Genomic DNA, 27,636 nt, shown 5'->3' with positions numbered 1-27,636 from the left:
TTAATACAATAGAAAAGATTACTGAGTTTAACAACAACAAAGAAAAAAGATTGAGAAGGAGCCTGGGATAAAACAAAAACTCTATCTGCAAATAACCCTCCCTTAAAGGTTGGGACTGGGGAACATTTCTTTTGTTGACTTATTTTGTTTTTATTGTTGTTTTATGTAAGTGATTTTTTAATTGAGATATACATATAACATTGTATTAGTTTTAGGTGTGCAACATAATGATTTGACATATGTAAATATTGCAAAATGATCACCACAATAAGTTTACTTAACAGCCATCACCATACATAGTTATAAATTTGTGTGCATGTAATGAGAACTTTTAAGATCTACTTTCTTAGCAATCAAATATAAAATACAGTTTTGTTACCTGAAACTAACACAATACTATAAGTCAACTATGCTTCAATTAAAAAAAAAAAAACTACTATGAGCAAAGAGAAAACAATTAAAATTCAGCTTAATGTAAATAATAATAATAATAAAATATAGTGTTGTTAACTATAGTCATCAAGCTGTACACCCTGGGACTTATTTATCTTATAACTGGAAGTTTGTACCCTTTGACAACATTCGTCCATTTTGCCCACCCCCAATCCTCCACCTCTGACAACCACCAATCTGTTTTCTGTATCTATGAGTTCGGTTTGGTTTTTTTTTTAAGATTCCACATATAATTTTTTTTAAGACTACACACAGTATTCGTCTTTTTCTGTCTGACTTATTTCACTAAGTATAATGCCCTCAAGGACCATCCATATTGTCACAAATGTCAGGATATCTTTCCTTTTTGTGGCTTAGTAATATTCCGCTCCACATTTTCTTTATCCATTCATCTACTGATGGATAGTTAGGTTGTTTCCCCTGTCTCATTTTTGTAAATAATGCTGCAATGAACATGGGAGTGCAGATATCTTTTCGAGTTAGTAATTTCTTTTCCTTCAAATAAATACCCAGAAATTGAGGTGCTGGATCACATGGTAGTTCTATTTTGAATTTTTTGAGGAAAACCTCCATAGCAGTTTCCATAGTGGCTGCACTAATTTACATTCCCAACAGTGTACAAGTGTTTCCTTTTCTCCACATCCTTACCTACACTTGTTATCTCTTGCCTCTTTGATAATAACCATTCTAACAGGTGTGAAATATATCTTAAGTGGTTTTTCTTAGAGCAGAAAGTTTAACATTGGAGTCACCTTTGTTGCATACATCATAGTCAGTTTTCAGATAACCTCCTGTCTCTTGGTTTAGGGGTTTTTGTTCTCTCCACAACTATCTGCCAACCCTACCCACTGCCAACTTCTGAGTATATTCCTAAGCATCCCCACTGGAGAGCAATGCAACAAGTCAACCCAAGTCCAGGTTAGTAAAAAGTATAGGGGTTGGCAGTCAAAACTGCTGACCAGAAATGTCATGCTCTGATATTTCTCTGTGGATTCCCATGAGCCTGGGGCTGTAACCCACTGACCTGGATAATTGAGTCATATTGTTATACACATCTTTGCAGAGGGTAGAATGGTTTCTCAGTAAATCTAGTAGTATTACTGAATCCTCAGTACAACGAATATAACAATTTTATATTTTTTTACTTTGAGAAACTACAGGTTTAGATATTAATGTGTTTCCTGTTTTGTTCGTGGTTTAAGCAAAATCAATAAACTGATTTTATCAATATAATATTTGTTGGACTTTTTATTTGCCCCAGAAACATTTATTCAGTGGTGTGTTAGTATTAAAACATTAAAAAACCAAAATAAAAATATATAAACACTCATCCTTGAGACATTGGTTTCAAGTGATAGAAAAAGCCAACTTCCACACCTAAAAGCAGTGAAATGAAGAGAGGAAGTAACAGAAAAGTGAGTGTGGGCTGAGACCTCTTTAGGGCACCTATACATTTTATGCTAGGGAAGTGGTGGAAGTTAAAGAATGGGCCTGTCTTTTTTTTTTTTTTTTAATCTGAGAAAGTCTTTATTTATCCACTTTTTTTAAAAAAGATCTCTATTGGCATATAATTGCTTCACAGTACTGTTAGTTTCTGTTGCACAACAAAGCGAATCAGCCATATGCATACACATGTCCCCATATCCCCTCCCTCTTGAGCCTCCCTCCCACCCTCCCTATCCCACCCCTCTAGGTCATCACAAAGCACCAAGCTGCTCTCCCTGTGCTATGAGGCTGCTTCCCACCAGCCAACTATTTTACATTCGGCAGTGTATGTATGTCGCTGCTACACTCACTTCGCCCCAGCTTCCCCCTCCACCCATGTCCTCAAGTCCATTCTCTATGTCTACCTCTTTATTCCTGCCCTGCCACTAGGTTCATCAGTACCATTTTTTTTTTTTTAGATTCCATATATATGTGTTAGCATATGGTATTTGTTTTTCTCTTTCTGACTTACTTCACTCTGTATGACAGACTCTAGGTCCATCCACCTCACTACAAATAACTCAGTTTCGTTCCTTTTTATGGCTGAGTAATATTCCATTGTATATATGTGCCACATCTTCTTTATCCATTCATCTGTTGATGGACATTTAGGTTGGTTCTATGTCCTGGCTATTGTAAAGACTACTGCAATGAACATTGTGGCACATGTCTCTTTTTGAATGATGGTTTTCTCTGGGTATATTCCCAGTAGTGGGATTGCTGGGTCATATGGTAGTTCTATTTTTAGTTTTTTAAGGAACCTCCATACTGTTTTCCATAGTGGTTGTATCAATTTACATTCCCATCAACAGTGCAGGAGGGTTCCCTTTTCATCACACCCTTTCTAGCATTTGTTGTTTGCAGATTTTCTGATGATGCCCATTCTAACTAGTGTGAGGTGATACCTCATTGTAGTTTTGATTTGTATTTCTCTAATAATTAGTGATGTTGAGCATTTTTCTTGTGCCTCTTGGCCATCTGTATGTCTTCCTTGATGAAATGTCTATTTAGGTCTTCTGCCCATTTTTTAACTGGATTGTTTGTTTTTTTGATATTGAGCTCCATGAGCTGTTTGTATATTTTGGAGATTAATCCTTTGTCTGTTGTTTCATTTGCAAATACTTTCTCCAATTCTGAGGGCTGCCTTTTGTCTTGTTTATGGTTTCCTTTGATGTGCAAAAGCTTTTAAGTCCCATTTGTTTATTTTTGTTTTTATTTCCATTACTCTGGGACGTGGGTCAAAAAAGATCTTGCTGTGATTTATGTCAAAGGGTGTTTTTCCTATGTTTTCCTCTAAGAGTTTTATAGCGTCTGGTCTTACATTTAAGTCTTTAATCCATTTGGAGTTTATTTTTGTGTCTGGTGTTAGGTAGTATTCTAATTTCATTCTTTTACATGGAGCTGTCCAGTTTTCCCAGCACCACTTATTGAAGAGGCTGTCTTTTCTCCATTGTATGTTCTTGCTTCCTTTGTTGTAAATTAGGTGCCCATATGTGTGTGGGTTTATCTCTGGGCATTCTATCCTGTATCATTGAGCTATATTTCTGTTTTTGTGCTAGTACCATACTGTCTTGATTACTGTAGCTTTGTGGTATAGTTTGAAGTCCAGGAGCCTGATTGCTCCAACTCTGGTTTTCTTTCTCAAGATTGCTCTGACTATTCAGAGTCTTTTGTGTTTCCATATGAATTGTAAAGTTTTTTGTTCTAATTCTGTGAGAAATGCCATTGGTAGCTTGATAGGGATTGCATTGAATCTGTAGATTGCTTTGGGTAGTATAGTCATTTTCACGATATTGATTCTTTCAATCCAAGAACACGGTATATTTCTCCATCTGTTTATGTCATCTTTGATTTCTTTCATCAGTGTTTTATGGTTTTCTGAGTATACCTCTTTCACCTCCTTAAGCAGGTTTATTCCTAGGTATTTTATTCTTTTTGTTGCACTGGTGAATGGGATTGTTTCCTTAATTTCTCTTTCAGAATTTTCATCATTAGTGTATAGCAATGCAAGGGATTTCTGTGCATTAACTTTGTGTCCTGCAACCTTTCCAAATTCGTTGATTAGTTCTAGTAGTTTTCTGGTGGAATCTTTAGGATTTAACATGTGTAGTATCATGTCGTTGGCAGTGACAGTTTTACTTCTTCTTTTCCAATTTGTATTCCTTTTATTTATTTTTCTTCTCTGATTGCTGTGGCTAGGACTCCCAAAACTATGTTGAATAACAGTGGTGAGAGTGGGCAACCTTGTCTTGTTCCTGATCTTAGTGGAAATGCTTTCGGTTTTTCACCATTGAGTATGATGCTTGCTGTGCGTTTGTCATATATGGCCTTTATTATGTTGAGGTAGGTTCCATCTATGCCCACTTTCTGGAGAGTTTTTATCATAAATGGGTGTTGGATTTTGTCAAAAGCTTTTTTCTGCATCTACTGAGATGATCATATGGTTTTTATTCCTTAATTTGTTAATGTGGTGTATCACATTGACTGATTTGAGTATTTTGAAGAATCGTTGCATTCCTGGGATAAATACCACTTAATCATGGTGTATGACACTTTTTTTTTTCAACATCTTTATTGGAGTATAATTGCTCTACAATGGTGCATTAGCTTCTGCTGTATAATGAAGTGAATCAGTCAGTGGTGTATGATCCTTTTAATGTGCTGTTGGATTCTGTTTCCTAGTATTTTGTTCAGGATTTTTACATCTATGTTAATCAGTGATATTGGTCTATAATTTTCTTTTTTTCTGATATCTTTTCTGGGTTTTGGTATCAGGGTGATGGTGGCTTCGTACAATGAATTTGGGAGTGTTCCTCTCTCTGCAATTTTTTGTAAGAGTTTGAGAGGATAGGTGTTAGCTCTTCTCTAAATGTTTTATAGAATTCACCTGTGAGGCCATCTGGTCCTAGACTTTTGTTTTTTGGAAGATTTTAAATTACAGTTTCAATTTCATTACTTGTGATAGGTCTGTTTATATTTTCTAATTCTTCCTGTTCAGTCTTGGAAAATTGTACCTTTCCAAGAATTTGTCCATGTCTTCGTGGTTGTCCATTTTATTGGCATATAGTTTCTTGTAGTAATCTCTCATGATCCTTTGTATTTCTGCAGTGTCAGTTGTGAGTTCCCCTTTTTCATTTCTAATTTTATTGATTTGCATCCTCTCCCTTTTTTTCTTGATGAGTCTGACTAAAGGTTTATCAATTTTGTTTATCTTCTCAAAGAACCAGCTTTTAGTTTTATTTATCTTTGCTACTGTATTCTTCATTTCTATTTCACTTATTTCTGCTCTGATCTTTATGATTTCTTTCCTTCTACTGAGTTTGGGTTTTCTTTGTTCCTCTTTCTCTAGTTGTTTTAAGTGTAGGGTTAGATTGTTTATTTGAGATTTTTCTTGTTTCTTGAGGTGAGATTGAATTGATATAAACTTCCCTCTTAGAACTGCTTTTACTGCATCCCAAAGGTTTTGGGTTGTTGTGTTTTCGTTATCATTTGTTTCTATGTATTTTTTAATTTCTTCTTTGATTTCTTCAGTGATCTCTTGGTTATTTTGTAGCGCACTGTTTATCCTCCATGTATTTCTGTTTTTTACCGTTTTTTTCCTGTAATTGATTTCCAATCTCATAGCATTGTAGTCAGAAGAGATGCTTGATATGACTTCAGTTTTCTTAAATTTTCTGAGGCTTGATTTGTGAGCCAAGATGTGGTCTATCCTGGAGAATGTTCCGTGTGCACTTGAGAAGAAAGTGTATTCTGCCACTTTTGGGTGGAATGTTCTATAAATATCAATTAAATCTATCTGGTCTATTGTGTCATTTAAAGCTGTGTTCCCTTCTTTATTTTCTGTTCGGATGACCTGTCCATTGGTGTAAATGGGGTGTTAAAGTCCCTTACTATTATTGTGTTACTGTCAATTTCTCCTTTCATGGTTGTTAGCATTTGCCTTATGTATTGAGGTGCTCTTATGTTGGATGCATACACATTTATAATTGTTATATCTTCTTCTTGGATTGATCCTTTGATCATTATGGAATGTCCCTCCTTATCTCCTGTAACAGTCTTTATTTTAAAGTCTATTTTATCTGATACAAGTATTGCTACTCCAGCTTTCTTTTGCTTTCCATTTGCATTGAATATCTTTTTCCATCCCTTCACTTTCAGTCTGTATGTGTCCCTAGGTCTGAAGTGGGTCTCTTGTATACAGCATATATATGGGTCTTATTTTTGTATCCATTCAGCCAGTCTGTGTCTTTTGGTTGGGGCATTTAATTCATTTACATTTAAGGTTATTATTGATATGTATGTTCCTATTACCATTTTCTTAATTGTTTTGGGTTTGTTTTTTGTAGGTCTTTTTCTTCTCATGTTTCCCACCTAGAGACGTTTCTTTAGCATTTGTTGTAAAGCTGGTTTGGTGGTGCCGAATTCTCTTAGCTTTTGCTTGCCTGAAAAGCTTTTGACTTCTCCATCGAATGTGAATGAGATCCTTGCTGGGTAGAGTAATCTTGGTTGTAGGTTTTTCTCTTTCATCACTTTAAGTATATCCTGCCACTCCCTCTGGCCTGCAGAGTTTCCACTGAAGAATTAGCTGGAGAGGAGAGCAAACATCCTCCTCTCCTCTCCTGCCTCTTGCCTGCCTCTCCTGATCTCCCCAGCCTCAGGGGCGCTGATCCTGTCTGGCCTCCACTTCTCCTCCCCTCTCAATCCCCCCACATCCTACTGGTTCACTTTGGGGTTCCTCCCATCTCCTTGGGCGTCAGAGTCCCACACCAGCGTACAGCAGGCACCCTAGTTGTGGGGAGACACTAACTCCGCAGTCTTCCCACACTGCCATCTGACTCCTCCTCCTGGCCTGTCTTTGAAGACCAGAAAACCATATGAATAGAGGAGGCACCTTTTATATCTGTCAGAGTTCATTTTGGAATTTTTTTACATTCTTCTGATAACAGTTTAGAAAGAGATCAAAATTGAAACTATTAAGTAAATAATTAATTAAGCCAGGAAGTTATTAAATATCACATCCAAATTATTAAAATTTAAAATACAGAATTTAAAAGGAAAAGAGATACCATATACAATGGGATTATATGAATCCCCAGACCCCTGTGTCTGCAAATATCTCTCCAAATATTCATGAATCTAAGTAACTTCCTAGCAGGACATCTCCCAAACAAAGTGTGACTGAAAACAGAAAGCTGAACTACATTAAAAAAACAGGCTTGGGTATTTGCCTTGTCTGGAATTTATTAAGAATCAGAAATGCCACCAAAATGGAAATTGCACACGGGGGAAAAAATCCCACCATGCTTTTATCCAGATAGGTTGGAAGTGATGTAATAAAGGCACCATAATTTGCGTACATAAATGTGTGGGCAACTCGTTCAGGGAGTGACAGATGCAGAATTCTAGTGGAAAAAAAAAATAGTGGACATCAAAGAAATTTGACGAGCTGCCAACAACCATTAATCTCTTCATGACCCTTTTAATATAGAGATGCCAAATAGAGCTTGTCATTTTATTCAAGCCTCAAAGCAATACATTCTTATTTATGAAGTTATGAGCGAGTATAACATTAAACTTCATCTGATACATCCACAAAGTGTACGGCAACCTTGAGATTTCATTCTTAAAAATGAGGACATTGATTAACAAACAGCCATACAACTCAAGGAAAATGGTTTAAGTCTGACCAGAGTCCTCAACTTGATGTGACTGTGATCTTCATTCATCTTTCCGTGGTCAGCAAATCACATCACAGAAACCACTGTATGTGATACATCACTAACAGTCAGCCCGATGACCAGGAGAGACTTCAAATAAATACAGCATTGAATTGTTTCAGATGCAGAGGCATGAGAAAAACCTTCAGAATTACGATAGAAGATGTTAAATATCACACTAAGAGAAAACATTTGTGTAGTTGTCCAGAAAACCTAGGAGGTGTTGGCTGCAGTTACCACAGAATTACAGCATTCCATGTGCGAACACTGTTAAGTGATAAACGTCTCCAATGATGTGGCTTTACCAGAAACCACTTAGCACTCTTCAAATTCAGAGCTTGATAGGTTTCCATGGAGGGCTTCCCTTAAAGACACTTCCTTCTTTGGACTTCTATAATTCTATGTCTTACACACCTCAGCAATAAAACATAACGTGTTACTTATTACTTCTTCTGAAATGAGTAACCAATATTTTCCACCTTGAAACATTGCTTCAACAAAGTCTAGATCAAATTATTTCTGCTCCTCTGGACATGAATGAAAGAGGCCTCTCAAATAATCATTTTAAATTCACTCAAGTAATGGTATAGCTATATTACTGTTCCTCCCACTGCAACCTTGATAAATATTTAGAAGGAGAAGTGTGTATGGGTGGGAGTGTGTGAGAGAGAAAACAGAGAGAGACAGAGAGACAGAGGCAGTAAATCATTAGATCAAGATTTTGCCCACTGGGGGAAGTTCTACTGAGTGCTTTGATCAAGTTCCCTAGATGCTGACTTATAAATGCTAATAAAATAAAATAACAAAAATGACTTTAAAGAGTTCACAAAGCAATGAAAATATACTACTCCCCAGCACCTGGCAGAGGGCCTTTCACAAAGTAAAGGTTCAATAAAAACTTTATGAAGTGATCGGTCACTGTTACTATAACCATCTTCATAATCTAGTGACCCCCTCATCCTTCAACTACTATCCTCTGATTATGGAAAAGTTTTTCATCATCTGGAAACTTCACAGGTTGAGGAGAGCAGGGTGTGTGTGCAGACATCAGTCTGCTCATAGCAACCAGCCCTGCTGGCCTTGAAAAATGAATTTCCCCATCTTCAGAATGGTCCCCAAACGATGTTACTTAGTACCTTGTAAGAAAGTTAGGAAGACAAATAATGTCCATTCTCACCTTGTGTTTCCATTTGGAGAATAGACCAGAGTCAGAGTATAGAATCTGAATCAAGCCTCCTAAAACACTCTAATATTGGGTCCATAGAGAACAGACGAGGTGACGGAACTCAAAGTCATACTTCTGGGTTTGACGATGCTGGAGTCTCAACCCATTCTCAGTGGTCACTTTGTAGGACTGTATTTCCCAGGAGGCAAGAGGAAAATGAAACCGGCAAAACCAGGGTCGCCTACCAATTACTCATGCCTAGTCCTTGCTCTCTTTCTCTTAGTTAGTGGCTATTTCTGACAGTTCCTAAAACTGAAGCAGCCAATGTCATCACTGTGGAAACATGGATCATAACTGACACTCAAAAAGCAACCAGATGGATGGACCTAGAGATTATCATACTAAGCGAAGTTAAGTCAGAAAGAGAGAGACAAATGCCATATGATATCACTTATATGTGGAATCTAAAATACGACACAAATGAACATATCTACAAAACAGAAACAGACTCACAGACATAGAGAATAGACTTGTGGTTGCCAAGGGGTGGGGGGATGGAAGGATTGGGAGTTTGGGATTAGCAGATGCAAACTAGTATATATAGGTTGGATAAACAACAAGGTCCTACTGTACAGCACAGGGAACTATATTCAGTAGCCTGTGATAAACCAGAATGGAAAAGAATATGAAAAAGAATATATATACATACATATATGTATAACTGAGTTACTTTGTTGTACATCAGAAATTAACACAACATTGTAAATCAACTATACTTAAATAAAATTGAAAAATAAATAAATAAAAATATTCACCACACACACAAAAAAGCAACAAGCTGGGGGCTATATATTAGCAAGCACAAGGGACGGAAGACAGAGACCCAGAATAGGCCAAATGATGGTAGATCATGCCCTGGGGTCAAACATGGATCTAACCAAGGGACAGAGAGAATGATGATCTTCTCCTGGATGCATCCTCTCTCAGAACACAGAGCCCCCTCAGATTTATGCATGTGTTTTGACAAAACTGGATGGTTCCTGCTGTCCAGGGCACTGGAAGGGTCCCCTATGGGAGGCAAACAACTTACATTGGGCAAATTGTAAGAGGTTTCAGCAGCCTGAGGTGTCCAAAGTGCAGAGTCAACAGTCACACTCCAAGCACACTTAGTGCACCTGGACCCACAAAGACCCCCATACAAGCTCTGACATTCTGTCCCCACCTCTAATTCAGCCTTGGGAGAGCCAGCTCCTCTCACTGGCCACAACAAAGCCTGTTGATGTCACTTTGTTGTCTCTCTGTGGTTTTAGTTCCATGTTTAAATTACATATTTATGTGAACTCTGTTCATGCTCACCACCCAAAATTTACTTACTCAGTAATTTCTTAAGACCCGAGACTTAGAGACCATTGAATTCACATGGTTCAATTACTGAGTAATTCTTAAAATCTCATTACTAGAGTGCAACATTTATCTAAAATTAAATCTACAAAGGAAAAAAAAAAGATGTGATGGTAATAATCTACTATTGAAACAGAATCGTAGAGCTGAATGTCAAACAATAGGGTATTGTAAATGACACTCTCCCAAAAAAGGTTCTCTCTGATAGCCACAGTTAAGGAAAACATATGATAACAATAAATATGATTTCCACAATGCCACAGTCCTTTCACCACTTGGTCCATGTGGGGATGATAATCAATAGTTCTGCTCTGCATCTTTTGTTAAAAAAGAAATTCTTCCTCTCAAATAATAAATTTATAGCAAGAGAATGTCTTTGTGACTCAAGCTTCCATTTCTTTAACTTACTGCTTTTATAGACATAAATTCTATTAGCCTATGTGTGGAAAGTTCATTAGGGCAACTCAGGATCGGTGGGAATTGGTAAATGTCTTACAGTTTAAGAGGAAAACATACAATTCACTTTACAATCTTTTCAGCTCTCCACAATATTCCTGGCATTTCAACCCAATATGTGAATTAATACTACTTCAGTCAACACTGGATTAGCCAATGGTCCACATTAATTGATTATATTTGGGTAAAGAATGATCAATTGAAAAAAACAACATGGCATACATGAATGTGTATATCATGTCAGCTGTATATGCATTTCAGAATACCATGCCCTTATTTACATTTTAGAAACTGTTTCATTCTTAAAACAATTTCAGTGTTAAAATAGATTCATTCTTCCAGTGTCTGAGTACAAACAGGACCCATATGATACCAGAGATACTCCATGTATATAGTTTATTTTACTTAAGCAAACACTTCAGTGATTTTTATAAATCAACAGTGCTCAGGCAATTAAATATTTACTTTCAAAAGAAAAGAATACATAATTATACGAGACCAAATTATTTGAAAAATACCAGAATTGATCTCCCTGTCTGTATTTCAAGAGTACGTTAATGGCTCTGAAGTTTAACAAACTAAACTATTATCCTTTTCCTTTCGTACTTCAGCATAGAAACCATCTAAACTGGTGCTACTTGATGAACAGTGCCCGCCCCTGAGCTGACTGTCACCATACGACAAGTTAAGCACAGAAACTGAGAGGAAGCATTTAGATACTTTTAGAGTAATTTCACAGGTAATTTTTTTGCCTGCTAAATCTAACATTGGAGGCTTGCATTGTGCATGATTTGAGGGGTTTTCTTAAATTTAATTTTTCTTGTAATTCATTTTTGTTATATTTTACAAAAATATCAGTCATGACTGATTGGAAATTCTCACACTGGACCTTTGTCACAGGTAGTTTGAGAAGCATCGTTTTAAACTACAAAGTGATCTGGATAGTCAGGTAACTGCCTTGTGAATTAAATGTACAGCTTTCACGTATATATATATATATATTTAAAATATGTATGTACACAGGCCTTATCTATATGACAGAAAAATCAACTCAATAAATACAAAGCTCAAAACTCTGTGAACTCATTTCCTCAGTCTTTCCAGATGTGCCACAGCTGAGGAGATTGTTCAGAAATAGGATGGTTTGATTAGATGATGAAAACAAATGGACTTGTTATGCTTTGATTCTTTTCCTTCCCTTCTTTCCTTCCTTCCTTCCTTCCTTCCTTCCTCCCTTCCTCCCTCCCTCCCTTCTTTCTTTTCTATGTAGAGACAGTGTCATAATCTTCTCTCTCTTTAAAGAGTGAAACCAAGAGCCCGTGTTCACACACATCAATAAAGTACGTCAATAAAATTCACTGAGGTGGAAGAAGGAGGAAAAGACTGTAGGAAAATACGAAGAAACAAAACTATGGATGGGAAACATGGGTACATTAAGATCCAGAGGAGCGTCCACAACAAAGAAAAGAAGCATTCCTCCATGAACCCCTTTTTTCCTGAATTAAGTCACCTTTACTAACATGTTTTAATTGTCTAGAGAAGGGATTTTCGATTTGAATTTTGGAAGAACTGTTCTTGGCCATTCACCTATGAAAATCCAGAGAAATTTCTTCTAAGTCATTAATAGAGATTCCTTTAGACTCTTCTGCAAAGAAAATTGGTGAAGCCATTCCCTCTGCCGCTCCGGCCTCCCACCCCGCCCGCAGCTGAGCTGTTCAGACCACAGAACTTTCATTGGACCCAAGTCATTTCTCCTAGTTTCTGAAATACTGAAGGTTAAAAGTAGGACGCCAAAAACAACCATACTTCCTCCCACCAGGCCGCTCCTTTATTTGTACTCAAAACGATGCAGATTTGCTCTGCCTCACCTGTGTCTAACGTCAGACACGTGCCCAAGAATCTCTGACAACTTTTGGGCTTCATGTCACAGTCAAGGAAGTGTACTGCCCAGGCTTGCAAGAAAACACAGAGAAATGAATCTAGGTCCCTTAAGCTTTCCAATTCGTTTTTCTTCTTTGCCTGTTCTGAAAACTGAATTCCCTGGGTTGGAGTTTCAAGCTACAATTCTGCCCTTTCCTCTACTTCCCCTCCCCCACAGCGGGGTCCTTGGCTCCAAATCAAAACAGCTTTCAAGTGGCCAGGACCAAGTTCCAAAGCTCCTACGCTTCCTAGAGATTTTCCTTCTTTCCCAGATTTTCCTAAGCCCCAATCTTTGTAGGAGGGCATAACTCCAGGTGGGGCTCTGACTGTACGTATTGTGCCTGGGCCCCCATCCTGACTGCAGAAGTTTATTTGAAGTATGTTACTCTTTGCCTGCTTCTTAACTTGAGGCCTGATAGTCTTACAATGTCATTTTTTTCCCCCTACTGTAATTCAAGAGACAGCTGTCTTTGGAATAAATTCCAAATAGTTGGTCTGGAAATGAACTTCGCAGTGGGTCCCTCCTCCATTCTGGCTGACATTTCCCCATTAATTTCTTTTTATCTTTCATCCATTCATTGGCTGATGAGTCTATAAATACACCTCATCTGCTTTTACTTTGCTTTTTAAGAATAAACTGATACCAAACACACTGTCTTAATTACATCCACAAGCAAAAGCATAACAAGTTTAAATGTTGTCACAATATAGTTTAAAAACTTGACATTGTTAATTATGCCAGCTGTGATAAAACTGGCAAATGAAAATTCTAATTTGAATGTGTAAATGAGTAATTCATCTGAAAAGGTATTTTTAACATGAATAAATGAAAATATCTAAAAACCTACTAAGCAAAAGAAGAGAAGTGGACAGGAAACTGGTAAGTGGATTGGTAAGGAAGCAGGAAGACATGGCCTCCATGTCTCCGGGTCACCACACTTCTGAAACTAGGCAAATCAGTCCTCCCAAGTTCAAATCATACCCGAGAAAACAAGGTCTCTGTTCCCTTAAGTGTCCACATTATGAGGTAGCTCCTCATTCCTGAGGATCTGAATCCTAGGGGCACATCAGAAGGCAGGCCCAGGACAGACCTGATTCATTCCCAGAAGATAGTAAGTTTTCAGATGCAGACAAAACTAAACAAAAGGATAAGGTGAAAATCTTGGGAAGGTATTTCCAAAGGATCTGCCCTATTCCCAAGCCAGTGTCCCAAGCCATCTTCTTTGTGTGATTATATTTCTTTTCTATTCTTTCTTAAAGTGCCTTCTATAAATTCACCTATGAAGTCATTGTCTCTTCCTTTTCTCTCCACCAGATGCAGAAAGGGGAGATCTCACCACCAGTCCAGAAGAAAAACTACTAACCTTCGATATGGTTAAATAATTGCGGTTTATTGTATGACCTATTTTTCACTCAAGTCAAATACCTTTCAAGTTATTGAACTCATCAGGATTTACTTCTTTTTAAAATGTTCTGATATAAATAATGATCATAATAGCAAGTATCGCTCATATGTTCTTGATAGAAAATATCGTTATGCTGGTATGGCTGACAATTTTCAGATAACAGTAGCCCACTGCAATAAATTAACATTCTGAATTTTCTAAAGAAATCTTTGTCTTCCTGATGTGTTCTCATATGATATACAGTCTTATTTGATAAAGAGCTTTGAAGAAATGAACATCCATTTTTGAATGGGAAATAAAAGTCAATGGAAATGTTCTCAGGTATGAAATTATTATAATGCTCCATATTTCACACCCCAAAAGCCACAAGAAAATAGCAGTTAATACACTTTGAGTCATAATACACTTGTGAGTCATAAAAGTTTTAAGCGAACCTAAAGAAGAAAAGACTTACAGCTGGCCAAACGGTCTTGACATTGATGGAGAAGTACAGGAATAGTGATGATCAGATGTTTTACTCTTTCTCTGAGGACAATTCAAAATGAATATGATGAAATGTAGAAGAATCAAGTTTGGCAACCTATAAGAAATTTCAGAGTAGCTGGAACCCATTCATCACTAGAAAAGTTTACTAAAGGAGATTGTGAAAGAATCTATTTTCTTCGAAAAGAATATTTCCCTTCCTTGAAAAAAAAAAGAAAACCGATGTCTCAGCTGGTAGTTCTCAAACTTCATTGCATTAGAATCACCTGGAAGGATTTGTAAACACACAGACTGTCGGCCCCACCCCCAGAGTTTCTGATTCAGTAGGTCTGGGGTGAAACCCAATCACTTATTTCTGCCAAGTTCCAAGGTGATGCCAATGATGCCGATCTGGGTGCTGCACCATGAGAACCGCTGGTCAGTGCTAACTCGGTGTCAGGCACTGTCACTTAACTCTCTCCCTCCCTGACTCTTTGCAACAACTCAGAAGTAGATGTAACTCTGAGAGAGAGACATCCAGACAATTCTACAACGTTCATACGTTCAGCTCTCATATACCATGTGTGGATGGCTATAAACTGCCTACTATATAACCAAACCACCGTTTTGTACATCAGTTGATGAAGAAACTTTTTGAGAGATCACCTGCTGGTTGCCTGAAGCTATGATTCAGTGTGGTCAGCAGTGCTGTCAGGCAGAGGCACTGTGAGGGGTTCACCAAAACCACTTTGTTTCCCTCTTGGAAAACAAAGACGAAAACAACATCTCTCACTCCTCTTGCATCTAGATGGGATCTTTCGACAATTTATGGCCAATGGAATATGAGCAGATATTATATACCTACTTACAGGCCCTTAGAAAGACCCATGAGATTCTCCTCATTCTTTCTCTTTGCACACCAGCTGGCTGAATAGAACAGATCCAGCAGAGGCCTCCCAAGGAGGCCCTAATGGGTGACAGAGCCACCCAGGGAAGATGCCAGGAACCCTGAGTCCCATCTTGGAGAAGAACTGCTCAAGCAAGATCAGCTCCATTGGACTCTATGTGAGCAAAAAAATAAACCAAGCCACTGAGGTTTGGAAGTTCTTTGTAGCAACAGCTACCAGCTACCAACTACCCCAATAAGTAACTTCTGTGAATAGAGCAATCCAAACGAAGTTCAATATTTCTGCAGTTATTTGAATATTTTATTTCAATTTGTCATTATTTTCTATTAAAAGGGTGAAAAATAGAAAAATAAAAGATACTAGTAAGTAATAGGAGTATCACAAACTTAATACAATCCAGAAGAGGACGAAAAGTTACTCAGCATGTTAAAAATGATAAATCTCTAACCGCACCAGATTCTCACTTAAACAGGCTTACTACTTGTTCAGCTGTGAAGAGAAACAAAATTAAAGAACATAGGTGAGATGCTAGAATTTAAATCATTAAAATACTGTGTCTAAAAAGCAAAACTTATATGGAAACAGGATCCCTCACCCGTTAAATCCATTGTTTCGCTGCCTTACAATCGAAAGTACAAAAGCACCTATTTCCTCATTTTTGAATATGAGAAAATTAAAAATCAGAGAGCGTGGACAACTCCCTCAAAGTCATGTTAATAAATAATATGACTAAAATTCATTCCAATATTTGGAACAGCCTACAGCCTAGCTTGTTTTCATTATACCTCACTGCCTCTCATCTCTGTAAAAATTTGGATGTTTGCCTATCTTTGAAGAGAATACATAAAATGATCTTACAGCGCCTCCTTGGAGCACTTTGATTCTATGGTAAAGATATTCCCATAACTTCCTAGTCTTGCTGATGCAAGAACCCTGTGAAAATGTCCCTTTGCTACCCAGGTGGATAAGTGTCCAGAGGCAGGGCTCTGGTTGGCTATGCCATGCTATCTGTACAAAATGACATTATTTCTATGAAGTGTTTATGCTCACTTAATGTGGAAAACAAAGTTACAACAACATCAATGAGTATCCTACGGTTTCATGCTCTACACTGTTGGCAAGAAACTTGGCCCCTGTCCCAGCATTCTGCCTCAACCACATCTCAGGAGGAAAGAATTCCTCCCATCACTCCACAGCAGCCCCTTCTGCTTAACTCAGACCCCTACAGATGGCTGGTGATGAAGACAAAAGGCTTCCTAAGACAGAACTGGCAAACAAAAAGCTTGGGGGAGAAAAAAAAAAAAGAGGAAAAAAAAAAAAAAAAGGTTGGAGACACCCTAGCTCTTGAAAAGAAGAAAATTAATTATTTATTTATTAACATCATAATGGCTTAGAAGAATGTCATAAAAAGCATTCTTTGTCACCAATGCCATATCAAAGCAAATGTGTATGAAACACCTTAACTGGAAAAACCATTTTTCATTGACCACCCAACAACTTTGATTCACATAGTATTTTGAGAGCCCACTTTTACAATAAGTCAGTTCCACACTGTTTTGGACCCAATAACATGTGTATGTAATGGTTAGACTTTTGCTTGTGAGTGGTACTGATGTAAAAATAAGCTTTAATAAAGTTATCAGCATCCATGTACCCTTGTACCCATAACCACTTCTATACCTCTAGTTCTGCCAAGTTTCTTGTTTGAGGGGTGTTTCCTGTGAGGGTTCCCCTGCCCTCCCATGCATAGCACTTCCCTATGACCTGCACAGGGACAGAAGCAGCCACTGGGAGAAATTATTAGTTAGGTGGCCCTCCAGAGTCACTCAGAAGTTGGGGCCATACACTGTTTAGGGCATCAGTGCCACAAGCAAGCCCAGTGGCCCACCCACTTCTCTGCAAGCCTCCTGGCCCTCCCTGTTCACATCTTTGAGCTAAGTCCAAAAGTGGAAAATGAAACATGATGATGGATGGGAGGAAAGGAGAGTTCTTGGGGTGAGTATTCATATCAACACAATGGGATTCTACAAGCAACAATCTTGCTGCTCAAATCACTCCTGAAGAGAAAGTTGGGCACACCAAGAAGTATGTTGGAGCTTTCAGCCACAGAGATCATGGACACTATCAGGAAGTGTGTACCCAGCAGGAAGCAGTGCCGTGTAGATCAGTGTTTCTCAAACTTTACCGTACATACGAGTCACCTGGGATCATACTAAAATGCAGATTCTGACTCAGTGGGTCTTGAGTGAGACCCAAGATGCTACCTTTCTAACAGACATGAAGGTGATGATGCTTTGAGGAGCAAGTGAGGACACAAAATCCAATATCAGAACATATGAGCTGTGAAACCTTGGGCTTCAGCCTTCTTATCTGTGAAACAGAGATTATTGTGAGCATTAAACGACATGATATCATCTACTTGGCACATAATAAGGACTCAATGCGTTGACTACTATTAATATTTTATCTTTACTGCTCTGAGTGCTGGGACAACTTCCAAAAAATGACGCTCATTGTCAATTTGGTTTTTTAATGGTGAGACCAAGGTGTGCAGGATGAGGTGAAATGTGTATGTGTAGGGAGGCTGGGTGGGTGGGTAGAGGAGGTGGGCTAAAAAGAAAACCTGGGGTGGAATAAAATGAGAGATTCCCACCCATACCTCCATTCATGCTTAGATAGAAACCAACCCAGTAACAAATGCACCTCTGTGCAATTACTTTAGGAGAGGTGTTTCCTGGAGAAGGTGAGGGACAAGCTTTGTGGTTTCTGTTTTTTAGTCCAAAAATAAAGGCACTGAAGTAAGACTGCAGCTACCAAAATGCCAGATTGCTTTAATCCTCGTATTTGTGCTTGTCACAGAACATTTCCACAATAAGGACAGCATAGAATTATCAACTGAATGAAAGAAAGTAAACCAAATTATTTTGATGCATTCCCAGAGTACTGCACCAAACTTTTAGTCAAGTGCTTAACTCCTAAACTTTCCTCAGTTCTCTGAGATGCAGATAGTATGAGCTTATTTGTGAAAAAAATACATCGAAATGATCTCCACTTTAATAAGCATTTCTGAAGTGCTTCCTGTACCAGGCTGTGTGCTAATCACTTGGAATATAAAACAAATAAGACATGGCTCTTTCCCACGAACAGTTCTAATCTAGTTGGGAAGACATATATATATATATCAACAAAACATTATAATACATTTTAGTAAGTGTAACAGAGATACCCACCGAGTACTCTGAGAGTACACGTGAAGAATAGCTAACATACTAGTTGTATCCTGGTGGTCCAAAGGCTAAATATAGCCCATGAGTGTAATATGGAGAGACAGGGCTTTTCAGTTTGGGTTGAGTTTGATTAGTTGACTACATTAAAATAAAGGAAGAGTTGTGCTCAATTTCCTCCCAACAAAAATGAGCCAAAGCTGAGTAACAGATGTTCCCTTTAGATGAGGCATACGTTCTCGAGTTTATCACTGTCCCCACTATTTCCTGTCATCATTCACAGGCTTCCCTCATTTACCTAATCAATCTGGCTCATCTAGGGTGTTGAGTTTGACCTAAGGAGAGTTGCTAAAGAAGTATAGGGTTTCTCCCCAGAAGGATGGATAGGTGTGAAAGAGACGAAAATGAGGAAAAAAACATGTTTTTTTATATCTACCCACATATTTATCATTTGGGTTGCTCTTTACCTCTTTCTATAGATCCAAATTCCCATCTGATATTATTTTCCTTCTGCTGAAAGGACTTATTTTGGCATTTCTTGGGCTTCCCTGGTGGCTCAGTGGTTAAGAATCTGCCTGCCAACTCAGGGGACATGGGTTCGAGCCCTGGTCCAGAAAGATCCCACATGCTGTGGAGCAACTAAGTCCGTGTGCAACTACTACTGAGCCTGCGCTCTAGAGCCCGTGAGCCACAACTACTGAGCCCACGTGCCACAACTGCTGAAGCCTGCGTGCCTAGAGCCCATGCTCTGCAACTAGAGAAGCCACTGCAATGAGAAGCCAGCGCACCGCAACGAAGAGTAACCCCTGCTCTCTGCAACTAGAGAAAGCCCACGCACAACAACGAGGACCCAACGCAGCCAAAAATGAATAAATAAAATAAATTTATTTTAAAAAAAAACCATTTCTTACAGTGAAAGTCTCTTACCTTTTATTGCCCTGAAAAGGTTTTTATTTTGCCTTCATTTTTAAAAGATATCTTCCCTGGGTATAGAATTCTAGGTTGGGAATTTTTTCTTTCAGCACTTAAAAGATAACAGTCTATTGCCTTTAGGCCTGCATGGCTTATGATGAGAAGTCTGCTGTGATTATTATTTTTGTTCCTCTATAGCAGGTATCTTTTTTACCTGCTAGTTGCTATTTAGATTTTCTCTTTGGCATTGGTTTCAGAAATTTAATTATGATGTGCCTGGGTGTGGCTTTCTTTATGTTCCTTCTGTTTTGAGTTTGTTGAGGTTCTTGGATCAGTGGGTTTATATTTTTCATAAAATTTGGATAATTTTTAGCCATTACTTCTTTTTTTTTTTTTTTTTTTTGCCATGCGCGGGCCTCTCACTGCTGTGGCCTCTCCCATTGCAGAGCACAGGCTCCGGACGCGCAGGCTCAGCGGCCACGGCTCACGGGCCCAGCAGCTCCGTGGCATGTGGGATCTTCCCGGACCGGGGCACGAACCCACGTCCCCTGCATCGGCAGGCGGACTCTCAACCACTGCGCCACCAGGGAAGCCCCTAGCCATTACTTCTTCAAATAGTCGTTCTGTTTCCCCAACACCACATTTCTAGGACTCCAATCACACATATATTGCATGGCTTGATATGGTCCCAGAGCTCACTGAGGCTCTGTTGTGTGTGTACTTGTTTTTGGTTCTGTTTTCGGTCTCTTTTTAAACTGTGCTTCTTTTTGGATAGTTTCTGTTACTATGTCTTCAGGTTTGGTGATCTTTTCTTCTGTATCATATAATATGCTGCTAATCCTAACCAGTCTTTTTAATTTCAAATATTTTCATCTCTACAGGTTACATTTGGGTCATTTTGATATCTTTCTCCTTTTATCACGTTATGTTTTCTTTTTTACATCCTTCAGCATAAGAATAAGCTTTGTACAGTATTCTCAAGGTCCTTATCTACTAATTCCTTTATCTTTGTGAATTTTATTTTGTTAGATGCTGGATTTTATTGTCTTCCTTTAAAGAATATTGGATTTTATAGCAGCTCAGTTTGATCCATGAGAGACTAGCTTTCAAGCTTTTTATGGTGGGCCCACAGCAGCTTTTATTCTAGGACTAATGTAACCCCACTTCTAAGGCTTGACACTTCTGAGAATTCCACCCAAGGCCCTGTGGATGTTGAAGTTTCTTCACATGAGCTAGGGAGACAGAAACTCTTCCCAATTCTGTGTGAGCTCCAGGTATGGTTCAGCTCAGTGCATTCTTTCCCTGGTCTTGGTAGTTTCTTCACATGCATGTGCAGATAATATTCAGCCAAACGCTTTGAGTAAGCTTTGCAGCTCTCCAGAGTCGCCTTTGCATTTAGCGCCCTCCTTTCTGGCGGTATGACTTGCAAATTCTTGCCTCCTTGGTCTTCCCAGATTTTGATGTCTGCCTCCTCAACTCAGTGAGATCACTGGGCTCTGCTTTCGTTCCCCCACCCTGAGCAGTGGCTTGGAAACTTTCTCCAAGCCCTAAGCTCTGGCAGTCATAGAGCTCACCTTATTTGCTTTCTCATTGACAAGAATAAAGTCTGGGTGTCCAATAGCTGACATTTTGTCTGATTCCTAAATGTTTATGGTGGTATGGCAATTGCTGTAGTAGCTAATCAACAGCAGAAGCAGGAGCTAGTGCAGTTGGTAGAAAATAAAGACAAGGAGAGCATTTCAGGCAAGAATGATCGCATAAGCCAAGGAAAACAGGTGAGAAACAACAAGCACACGTTTCAGGAAGTAACAATTTGGTGCTGATGCACCATAGAGCCAAATGCAGGAAGGGACTGTCGAAACGTGAAGCTGAAACTGGGGTCTAGGGCCAGAATTTGGGGCCTCGGAGATATGTGATTGAAAACTGTGGAACAGGAAGAAAAACCATGAACAAAGATTTAGGAGACCTGGGTTCAAGTTCTAGCCTATTATTAGCTGTGTAACCTGGAGCAATTTTTTGTGTTTTCGTTGTCTCGTTTGTAAAATAAGAGGCCCTCCTAACCAGTTCTTAACCATTTTCACGGCAAAGTTTCTATAATTTAGCTTAGTGGAGGTGGAGGACACTTCAGGCTGAGCTCTTTAGAGAAAACAGGTTATTAACTAATTGTATTTATTGATAAACTACCACATGCCAAGATTCATGCTCAGAGTTTTAAACACATTATCTTTAACCCTTACGACAGCCCCATCTCACAGATGAGAAAAAAAAGAGGTTAATAGCCTGTCAAATGTTATATATCTAAAGATAGTGGAGACAGAATCTGAACCCAAGTCCGGGTGACTACATTTTTTTTTTTTTTTTTTTTTTTGCGGTACGTGGGCCTCTCACTGCTGTGGCCTCTCCCGTTGCGGAGCACAGGCTCCGGACGCGCAGGCTCAGCAGACATGGCTCACGGGCCCAGCCGTTCCACGGCACGTGGGATCTTCCCGGACCGGGGCACGGACCCGTGTCCCCTGCATCGGCAGGCAGACTCTCAACCACTGCGCCACCAGGGAAGCCCAAGTGACTACATTTTGCTTGGCCCAATGTCTTTAAAGCTCTTTGGGTGATTCTAATGTGCATCCAGGTCTAAAGCCACCTATTAGAAAGGTTAAAAGCAGGTCCGAGATATCCACCGTAATAACAAGTAACGCCTTCCATAATGTTTCTCCTCCCCTGTTACTGTTACACCAGTCCGGACACATTATACCTATACTACACCCCAACCCTATAAGGGGCTGGGAGGTGGGCAGATGAGTAAAGCTTTAATTTTCTGGAAGAGGATGCATTCAACAGGTGACCTTTGCATGGACCTTCACAGTACAGTGATAGTTGTAGTATCTAGTCTTCTTGGTGATTTTTGAAACAGCACAGATTGACTGCAAGTATATTATTTATTAACGTTGGAGTAAACTGACCCCATATTTTATGCGATTTAATTTTTGGAGCATATTGATGGCATCAAGGCAAGATTTTTACTGGACTCACAGCAAACAGTTGAAACCTTCCTCGGGTTTAGGTACCACGCTGAGCACTCTACTTGTATTATCTTGGTTAATTCTCACAACAATCTCATGAGGTAGGTACAGTGATTATTCCTGTTTCACAGGAAACTGAGGCCCATAGTTAAACAGTGGATCACTCAGAAATGAGGCCAAGTAGTCTGGCTCCAGAGCCACAGATCTTAGCCCTGCATCAGGTTACTCCTCTCCTCGCAAAGGTTACTGGTGGGAGGGAGATGTTCTTTATTTCTTTTTCAGCTGTAAATAGCGAGACTAGGACAATCGAAAGGGTTAAAAAATGTTGTCCTACTGTCCTTTTAAAAAAAAGACTAGAACAGAAAAGGAAACTCTTGATACCCTGAACCCAAACTCTTACATTCTTCTGGTCTCTTGTAGGTGAAACCTCATTTCTGGCACACGGGTCACTGCTCAAAAGCAATGCGTGCCTTTATCTTTTAGATCTGTGTGTGGTCTCAGTAACGTATGTGTGTTATGGGCCATGCCACAAATCTGGCTCTCCCTTCACTGGCAAGGATTTTACTACGCAGACCACGTTAACATAGAAAACCTGGAACAAAGAAGAACTTTGACTAGCAGCATTGTGTTCATGGCTAAATGGGCGAATGATGTATCACCCATTGATAAGAAAAACAATTTTAAAACATTTTCTTTCAGTATGGGAATCACCAACATCTACCTCAGAGATGAGTGCTTAAAAGATCTAGGAAGGTAGGAAGCCAATGAGCACAAGTGTGTGTCCATATGTAGGTCTTTAATATGAAGCAAAATGTTTTCTAGAAAGCAATTTTACCTGAGACAAGTCTTGATCACTCAGCAGGGAACAGGCGTCTCTGAGCTTACCCACTTTTCACCACGTAAAGTGACTTTTCATACGTCTAGAAGAAAAAACAGGGGAAGGAGCTGCATTCCGAGTACCCACCAATCATAGCTTTCCCCCCTCCCCGGCAAGATTGGCAGTGAAGATACTAAGCATAAGAAAAATGCATAGATGACACTCTTGTTTAATTTAGGTATTAGTTTCAACTTCCCTCAAACAAACAAAACTCTTTGATCAAGCTTATTACAAAATAGGAAAATTCACATAGTCATTCCACACAGACACCAGCTCCATATGGAGGAGCTAACAAAACCATCAGAAAGGGAAGCCAGCGCCACCATAATGACAAGTCAGATATTAGTCCAGGATATTAGCTGGTCAATCTTACATTTCTATCATTTTCTGTTTAAGAAGCCTCTGACCCAGTGTAAAGATGATTTCTTCCATCAAACCCTGAAAGTAGTGCCTGCCCTGTCCCAGGGCATATTCAGTGTCAGGAGTGTAGAAGGATTTCCCCAATGGGCAGGAGTGTGGACTCAGTGTTTCCAGATGTTGAATAGCACATGCTGTTCATTTGCTGATGAACAGACCCATCCAAGGACAGAGGGAAGCCCGCCCCCGAGAGAGAGCTGCTGAAATACTCTGACATGGTCTCCCCGTGGCCACTGGAGATAGCCTAGTTCCTTCTGAAGTGGAAATATAACACAGCCCCTGGGTACGTGCCAGAGAACATTTGCTTTATGCAGGGGGTGGGGGGGTGGCAGATGGGGAAATGGGGTTTAAACACCTCCAGAGACTGTGCTGTAGCTTCTTCTAGTGCTCTCTGTGCTCACTGGCAAAGGCCAAGTTCCTGGACTCCACTGACGCATCAATCCCTTCAGTAACTCAAACCTTTAAGTCCTGGTTTCCCACCCAACAAGTGGGAGGTCTTCTCTGGGTCTCTAACCTATGGAGTCTGAGGCAAAGCAGTGGCCACTTGCAGGAGAACGCTGTGATGCTGCAGGCCCCAGAGAAGATGTCCCCACGCTGCTAGGCAGCACCCTACCTGCCTGCACCATTTTAACAGGGGGGACTTCCATGGCGCTGCTTCCCACCCACTACTGGACATCAGAAAAGCCTGCCAGCAGGACCAAATCAATTCAGATTTCCCGGGTTAAAACTTGCAAACCCCCTGAATACATCCATGTGAGTACTTTGTTTTGGTCCTAAGTTTTTAAAAACTTAACATCATTATTAAAATTAAAAGCCTAATAACTGCTTTATTCCTCTAAACTGCTAGCTTGAGTTTTACAATTTACTCTGTTACAGATTCAGGCTCTTCAAATCCTACTTGAAATCTAACTATGACCTGCAGAGAGCCTAGGACCTTGCTGCCACCAGAGCACGGCTGGCAGCTGCAAGCATAAGAGGACACAATACATTCTCCTTTCCCTGTGCAGACAACATGCAGGGCTGTGAGGAAAGCAGTATGTGTCCAAGCCGATGATGAGAGCTTTCCTGTGTGTTTCATCCAAACTGAAGCCAAGTCCAAAGGGTTGTGTGAAGGAAATCACGTTAGACAGTCCCCTTTCAACATCTAAATGCCTGTGCCTTTAAAACACTGAATAGAGACAAAATTGAGACAGCACAAAAGTAAATATGTTGTGCTACTCTTATTTTTGGCTGTCAGTGGGAGCAATTGGAAATAATAAAAATAAAATAAATACAGTTGGTGGTGGTGAGAGTGGCTGAGGGTGGAGTGTGGAAGGAATTGTCTTTCTGATGCTTCACTATTGCTAAACAGCTAGAAACTGCTCCAGAGCATTGCTTCTGCCTTTCCTGGCTACGTCCTCTCTTCTTCTATAGGCAACAGAGAGATGGTTAAGGGAAAAGCCACTTCAGGCTTCAGAGAGACCTGAGTTCTAGGTGCTGTTCTGCTATCACAGCTGTTCATAGTTGTGCTTAAAACCTTGGGCAGTAATAAAAATAAGGCTATTCCCTGGTGGTCCAGTGGCTAGGACTCCGCGGTTTTCACTGCTGGGGCCCAGGTTTGATTCCTGGTTTCGGAACTAAGATCCTGCAAACTGCATGGCGTGGCCGAAAAAAAAAAAGTAACGTTTACATAGTACCTACTATGTGCTGGGTACTCTTCTCAATGTTTTGTGTCTATTAATTTAGTTAATCATCATAATGGTAGTAAGTACTATTTTCACACTACTTTATAGATGAGACAGTAATTAAGTCACTTGCCAAATGTCAGGCAGCTCAGAAGTAGGGGACCACAAGCTCTTAACACCTGCACTGTCTCACCTATCTAAGCCCCTGTTTTCTCTTCTTAAAAAATGTAGACCATAAACTTCACAGATATATTGTGTTAGTCAAATGAGATACTGTATGCTCACCACAGGCCTGGAGTATAATAAGCAATCAAAAATGCCAGCTATTATTTTTTGCTTTTCTTTCCTCCTCCTTTTAGCCCAGATCCAAAGAGGTGGGACCAGCAGGAAGGAGTTGAAGAAATCATGCCAGTTTCTAGAAAAGAAACTCCCCATCCAGGGAGTCCTGTGTCCATATACTATTGTGCTACGTCAACCAGTACTCACAGGCATAATAACGAGGTCACTGGGTACCACGAAGATGTGAGGCATTACACAAAACCCGTCATTCTACAAAACCTGCTTGCTTCCAAGCCTGCCCAGTCTCTGCCTAGCAGGTTTAAGATTACTAACAATATATCCATTGCAAACCGTTTTAGTCAAGAGGGTCTGCTGCTTTGTCTTTAAGGCTTTGTCTCTGCAAGAATACAAGACTCTTTTGTTTCAGCTGCAAGGGTGTTTGGGTAGCAGCCAGAGTCTGTAACATTTGGGGTCCTTAAGCCTTTATGTATCTGTTGTTTGGCCATCACAACTGACTGCATTGACTTGGTTGGAATTACAACTCAATTTACACCCTATATTTCCCCCTTATTCTGCATCATAAAGGTCTCAAGATTTAACAGCATTTCTTTGCCTTTCTGGCCTCCTCTAAAGACTTTATTTGATTTCTACATAATGGGGTTCTCGGCAGCCAGTAATAAGTCTTCAGCTGGACACTGTAACCAAGCTGTTTTCCTTGGCAAGAAGCTCTAGCAGCCTCCTCTTCTGTCCTGCAGGCGAAGAGAGACAGCTCCATTTCCAGAGCAAGGCAAAAGCTAGCTCAACAGGTGAAAGAAAGCCGACTTCTATCAAAGCGGGAAGGGCAGTTCCTCCAAGAGAAAACTCTACCCCTGTAGGAACTTGATTCCTTAGGAAGCGATAAGGCCAAAATAACCGCTTGTAATCCAGGGCACCGAGTGCAGTTCCTGATGCTCACTTGTCACATGATTTAAGGCAAGCCTGTTTGTTTCTGTGGGACTCAGTTTTCACATCTGTAGAATAATATTCTCTGGCATCCTTACCACAGAGCTTAAAGCATTTCACCATATGTTACCTCTTTACTTCTCACACTCCCGTAGTCAGGCACCAGATACTTTGAGTTAGGACCTAAAAGGAAACAGAGGAGCAAAGAAATGTGGGGACCTGCCCACACTGCAATGTAGCTGGGATAGGAATTCACATTGTTTGTCTTGATGCTAAGTGTTATTGTTTCTAGAAATGTCTTTGCCACAAAATGGAATTCTTAACGTAGAAATAAATCACCTTGCTTACATATCACTTGAGTTGAGTATTTAAATGAACTTAGGAGATTTGAAAACCCAATCTAATAGAAAACAATACTGCTCAGCCATGAAAAAGAAATAGGTCCAACAGAGTTTCACATTATAGAAATATTTCAATACTCAGAGTCTACCACCTTGAAACACTGACCACTTAGTCTTCACACTTATCTTGTGAAATACATTATTAGTCATTATCAGTTCCATTTTACAGCTGGAGGAACTAAGGAAGAGTAATCAAATGGCTTCTCTGGGGCCTCAGAGGAAGTGAGTCCTACAAGGGAGAAATTCTTGTATTTGCTCTCTCTCTCTTCCTCAGGCAGATAGAGAAAACAGGTTGTCTGGAGAAGTCCTCACAGCTGAACTCATTCCTGCAACTAGAGGCACATTCACATCACACCAGCTTTTGGGTTACAGTAGCAGCTATAGGATTTCACAAATACAGAATAAAAACAAGCCTAAGTTCCATACTGGGAAAATACCCTTTAAGTTTTTTTCTTTAATTGGAGTCACTGGGCTACCAGGAATTTGGCGGGGACTCTCAATCATTCACTGACTAAGACACGTATTCTCTT

The 27,636-nt window shown here is 39.7% G+C and overlaps 1 long non-coding RNA gene across 1 annotated transcript in view; it reads right to left on the bottom strand.

Moving 5' to 3' along the window:
- Positions 1-23,447, bottom strand: part of LOC307194813 — a 40,450-nt gene extending 17,003 nt beyond the window's left edge. The window contains exon 1 of the long non-coding RNA XR_013830636.1: positions 23,362-23,447. This is a non-coding gene — a long non-coding RNA (uncharacterized lncRNA). The remainder of the gene's footprint in view (positions 1-23,361) is intronic.
- Between the last annotated feature and the right edge of the window lie 4,189 nt (positions 23,448-27,636).

The sequence above is a fragment of the Stenella coeruleoalba genome, assembly GCF_951394435.1.
Source record: "Stenella coeruleoalba genome assembly, chromosome: 11".
Lineage (NCBI taxonomy): Eukaryota > Metazoa > Chordata > Mammalia > Artiodactyla > Delphinidae > Stenella > Stenella coeruleoalba.
The sequence above is the reverse complement of the archived record's forward strand: the minus strand, read 5'-3'. Positions and strand labels throughout refer to the sequence as shown.